General features: G+C 33.7%; 1 long non-coding RNA gene across 1 annotated transcript in view; it reads right to left on the reverse strand.

The window, feature by feature from the left end:
* LOC147873984 (uncharacterized) overlaps positions 1 to 4,967 on the reverse strand; it is a 56,278-nt gene extending 51,311 nt beyond the window's left edge. The window contains exon 1 of the long non-coding RNA XR_015534859.1: positions 4,428 to 4,967. This is a non-coding gene — a long non-coding RNA (uncharacterized LOC147873984). The remainder of the gene's footprint in view (positions 1 to 4,427) is intronic.
* Positions 4,968 to 6,000: the final 1,033 nt, after the last annotated feature.

Below are 6,000 nucleotides of genomic sequence, written 5' to 3' on the forward strand. Positions count from 1 at the left end.
ACTAAAATGGAATAATGTGAGATCACGAAATGCCTAATAGGACATGCCACTGATAGTGACGAGGATAAAAAATTTATATTTTAAAAGAATGAACGTAAATATTAAACTTTATTGAAGTCTAAACATAGCTCACTCAGCTCCAGCATAGTTTAGTGCCACAGTAAATCAGTCGAATAACGACTGGAATATCGCCCTACTGCAGTTATTTAAGCATGTAACTACAATATTCCTTTCTGGCTTAGGCGCTACCAAATCCATTAAGCAGGAAAAGGACTACGTTATATTGCTTGGACAATCGAATATTATCCATCGATTATTTGGCGTCATAATAAAGAAGTGACGTCGTAATGACACACTGAACAAATGGCTTTGCGACTAGGTTAGTATTTGCGTCACGCACAGGGATTTTTCATTTCTCATCGCGCCGAGCGTCCAGGTCAACCCCGAGTACACCGCGCCTTTTTTTATAGAGAACCGATTCCCACTGTACTAAAGACCCAAAGCGTGAAGGTGATTGCTCTTATCGATCTAATGCTTAGGAGAAAATGCGTGGAGCTCTACCTCATGTCCCTCCATTGCACTGAAGCAGAGTTAATTTAAGCAATATAAATGTTTTGTATTGATATTTATAAAATAATGATAATTTTCTACTAACGCAATTACATTTACCGAATTATACCAAACATGAAATATTACGTCATCTACGATGTTAACACCTTTGATTACATTCTGTATTAATAATTAATGTCCTATAATTTGAGAACATTAATTTTATTGTATTATTTTCAATAATTATATTCAATAACTAAATAATACTTCCATATATTTTCCTTTTAATAAAATGGTACTAAAAGAGAACTTTCTTTTGTAGATCATCCATCTAACACCAGTAATTGTTCATTTTCACACATAAAAGAAAATGACCTGGAAATGATAAAAATGGCTAATACTAAAATAGAAACGAAGAAGGGGGGTCTGATGATTGTAAAGAAAGGATGCAGGAATGGAAATGTGAAAGGGCTGTGTTTTGGATGGATTATTCTAGTCTGTAATAAAATTATAGTTAACAGAGCTAATTTAAAATTGCAAAATCAATTTAAAACCCAAAACTTCAATTATCATATACATGCAGGTTTCGGAAATATAAGTCACAGAGCGATATTGGGCCCATATACTCAACAGCAACCCAGAACACAGCCATATTCAAAGACCTCGATGTTAAAAGTAATAACAATGTAATTATAGATACTAACAATATGTATTAGCTGTTTCGACAACAGCGACTTCTTCAATAAATTACGAAATTTTGATTACTATCTTATGGGTTATTGTATAGTGTAGTCCTGCTTAAACTGCTGTAGTTTTTGCGTTGTGTATCATTACAGGACACGAGTAAAAGAATGTGTAAAAAGAGTTTATTTCGTTTGAGTTTACTTGAATAATTACTAATGAAGCAGAAAAACCCCGCAGTTTGTTACTAAATGCTCTGAAATGCTAGTGAATTATTTATTTAATGTATATAATTGTATATACATATATCAATACTACATCTGAAAACAAAACAAGGATTTCAGGCTGAAACCAATGCAGTAGTTTTCTTAAAGAAATGGCGAAGTTGTGAAACAACTAGACTTGTCAGCACTGAGTCCTATCAACAATTGTTCTTGCTACTGAAGCCTCATATTTAATTGCACAAAGAGTAAGTAAACGTTAAAAACCGCACACAAAAGCAGAGCTGTAGAAATTGTAAGTATTCTAATAGGAAGCGATTCTTTAATTAAATTATGGCCACCATCGTTGTTAAATGACACAACCAGACAAAGAATTCAAGATATGTCAAAAAACGTTTCATTATAAATTCATTATGAAATCAAAAAGCTTTCAAAATACTTCGTTCAGCATACACGTGATGAGTCAATAGACGTTGCAAATTACTTCTGTGTCTTAATTACATCAAGTGTGCATAGAATTTTGTTATATACACAAGGGTTCTTTTATTTTTCAAAGGTTTGGAAACTACAATAGATATTTTTAAAAAGTTCTGTACCGAAGTGAATAAAAAGAACTTCTGTTGTATGCAGATCTGGGTTTCCAAATTTTGTTAAAGCATTTACCTCCAAGTGCCAAATTTCAGCCACCGTTCGGTCACATGACAACATTAATTACTTTAAAATAAGTTCAATTCATGGATACCAAAAGATAAAAGGAAGTCAAAGGCCTACAGGTTTGTAATTATTTCTGTTCGCCTTGAAGAGAAAATTGGTAGGCGTCTGAAGGAATGCTTGCTTCCACAATAAAAATACGCTCAGTTTTGAAGAAGAGTTTTCAATACATATATCAGATACATCATACAAACTTCTAATTTCGTTCAAATGATCCTTTACTATAGACATTGTTCATCCACAATAAAAGTTAAACGAGACAAATTTATTGAAAATATAAATAGCACAATCGTCAGAGGGTCCTAGGTTCAAATCACGGTGACGCTATGATTCTATAACTTGAAGAACTGCGCCTAGAAGAAAATTGTCTGTTTCAGTTAGGAAATTTAAAGTATTGATAATGACGATTTCTGTTGCTAGGTAACTGAGGAAGATAGAATAACTGCACAAGGCAAAATATCTTTGGTTCGGCGAGAAGAACGCAGGAAGAGCCATCACAATTCCAAAAAATATGTTCTGAGTTTGAGTCACGGTAAAGATTGTTTCTTTAGTACCGGGAACCAAACATGATAGGAGAGAGGTGCCAAGACCAAAGTCGTATGTTTCGGCTGGAAAATTACATAAACAAAGACGAAAGCCACCCAAAACTGTTCTGGGTTAGATTCCTGGTATATATATATATATATATATATATATATATATATATATATATTTAGTCAGTATAGTGACTAGGTACGGGCTTGACGGCCGGGTTTCGATCCCCGACGGGAGCAGAGGATTTTTCCTCTAGCCTCTGCGTCCAGACCGGCTCTGGGGCCCACCCAGCCTCCTCTACAATGAGTACCGGGGTAAAGCCGGCCGGGGCGCTACGCTGACCACTCACCCCCATTTAGTGCCGATGTCAAGAATGAGTAGGAGCTATACCTCCACTCCCCCGAAGCGCCTACATGGCGTATAGTGGGACAGCTTTACATTTTTAGCTTTTTTATACCTGAAGAAAACTTAAAGTTCAACATTTTAGGAAGCGCATAATAAAAGCAGCAATTTTACACAATGTGTAAAACTGAAACTCTATACTGATTCTCAGAATACAATCAAGGATGAGTACCTTCTGATTACCCACTTGAATTTAAACGTTTTTAATTTCCTGTTAAATGTGGTTTCTGTGGTAAAGTTCATTGCCAAAATATAAAGAAGTATAAAGTGAATTATTAGAGAAATATTTTTCACAAATGTTGTCTAATTAAAATTTATTACAGCGAAAGTCATGTATGTATGTATATATATACTAACACAGATAGGAAAAAAATATGTTTTTTATTGGATTTTCCAGACTAAAACGTACTTGTTTACAAGAATAATATTTTTTTTATTTTAAGCAATACATTTATATATATAAATGTATATAAATTTTAAACTATATTTTCTGTCTGTACAGATTCTAAAAATCTGTTTTCATATATGAAACCAACAGATAAATAGAAGATGTACCTAATCCATGGAAGAAGAAATGGTCTCAAGTACTGTTTACAATCGAACAGAAGGAATGGATAAATCGTGACAAATATAATTAAAAATAATTGCTGTAGATGATACGCTAAAGGCAATTGGCTTTAAGTTTAAGGATAATAAATTCTTTATGTGACATTCAACAATATGTATGGAATAACCAGGCCTAAACAAGATTTAAAGCAATAACTATATTTAAAAAGTGAAGAGATTTTCTAATTAACCTCCAGTAACAATGTCGGCACTCCACTGTAGTACTATTATCATTTGTTCCTTAACGTTCACTGCTGTGGTAAGCGTAGTTCTTAAAATTGCGAGAGTTGCATTTTTTTGTCGAGGGAACGTTCTACTCTTCATTCATACTCACCACATTTGAATTTGATTATAATAACTGTTTTATACCACAACGAAAACAAAAATTTAGAGCATGTATGGGCAATGTTTAATTTTGGCTTCACCAAAAGTAGTCTGTTTTAAATAAAACGTAATTTATTTGGCAGCTTTTTCTGTAATTATAACACTAAATCTATTAGCGAACAGCGCATATCTTTCTGATTTAAAACATGTTTAAAGATTAACGTAAAGACATAATGTTAATGTCACAGCGAAATACGTAACGTATTAAGATATTCAAAGACAAGTTGCCTGTTGTCTTACTCCTGTATTACTCCATTCTCTGCGATTCCGTTACGTCTGTTTTGCAGTGAAGTACTGTTAATATATAAATGAACGAGTAACATATTGCGTCATACTTACGGTGAAACCTGGTGCTCCGATCTACTTGTTGACATTCGAGTTGTGTAGACTCAAATGGCGCACTGTATTAAAGTAGACTTCAGCAACAAGGAACATCACACAAGGATCAGTCTTGGTTTAGGCTTAAAATTGTATTTGTGAACTGTCACTTATTTTTCTTCACATAACACCAGAGATGCTCTTCAAAAAGGCAATCCTAAATACAGAGGCACAACTTTAAAAATATTACGCTGGTTAATCTTTAAGTCGAATGCCAATATTCCAATTACGAGTGTCTCTTCATATCACTTTATAATTAGATGACTCGTTACAACTTAAAACACTGAAGTCATTTACCTCATAAGAATCAGTACCACAGTAATTAAAATTATATAGAAGTTTCAGAAACGAGAATAAGAATAACAGCCTTCACTCGCAGACACTTAACTTTGAAATCTCTCCTTATAATATTTACATTCACCTAATGCACACAGTTTACTTTGAGAGTACCAAGAGAGATTTGTAACGTACATCTGCTCACCTTGTATATATATAACTGACAACCCGTCTCATTTGACTGTCTAAAGATCACAGATACACACTGGCGTCGAGAATTTTCTACTAAAGACAATGCCGCATACCACGTGAAGAACAGAATAACTGTTAACGATCGAAATGCGTCAAAAACAAGTTATAGTATAAGAAATAAAATTTTCGTCTTTTACTATAGAGAATTTATTAAACAGAAATTGTTCTATTACTCAAAACCAAGGACAAGCAACATCCTTCGACAGAAGCAGTGGTGGAAAAGGAAAGTGTGGCCAAATGAAAGACAAAAAATTAAACTGAACTGCGCATGGAGTCATATTTGATCACAGCAATAATATTTTGTAACACTGCAGTGAATGTTTGTCGAATCAAATCAAAAATCCATATATTATAGTTTTTTATTAATTACAATTCAATAAAATAATCCATTAATGCAAAGTTCTTCCCAATTATATGAGGTATGCTCAAAAAGTACTTCTGTCTTTATGCGAAGTAGTAATTAAAATTGCTGAACGTAAATTAAAATTTAACACTTCTGCAATTTTTTGTAAACCTCTTCTATAACAGATTTAATTAAAATCGGTTTGTATATTTTCAAGTGATTCACGTGTGTGGAGGAAGATGATCACGCTGTACGTCACATCAGATGAACATTAACTCAACTCTGTTCTGTTTTCATCATCGCCCTGATGATGGAGGCAGCAAGGACCTTTGAAACGTCGGTAATCTTCTACCTGACTACACGGTGTAACAACCTAGAGGGCAGCGATCTTCGAAGGACGATAAATTAAAGAAAATAGGTAGTATATGAGTTTAAAATGTTAGTTAAATACATTTGTAGTTTAAAGCTCATTTAACGTATTACCACTTTCTTTCCATCAATAGGCTTATCACTAAGAAATCCTACGATTATATCACGAATTTAGAAAGCATCAGAGAACGCAACGCTCAAAATATTATAAACCTAGAGAACTACATCAAGGCAAGTAGGTAGTTTCACACTCCGGCCGACTTATACCTGAAGAAATATCTCATGTTATTATTT

This window comes from Zootermopsis nevadensis, unplaced genomic scaffold (genome assembly GCF_977971745.1).
Source record: "Zootermopsis nevadensis isolate Lab colony 2312 unplaced genomic scaffold, Znev_1.0 Znev_ptg000012l, whole genome shotgun sequence".
Lineage (NCBI taxonomy): Eukaryota > Metazoa > Arthropoda > Insecta > Blattodea > Termopsidae > Zootermopsis > Zootermopsis nevadensis.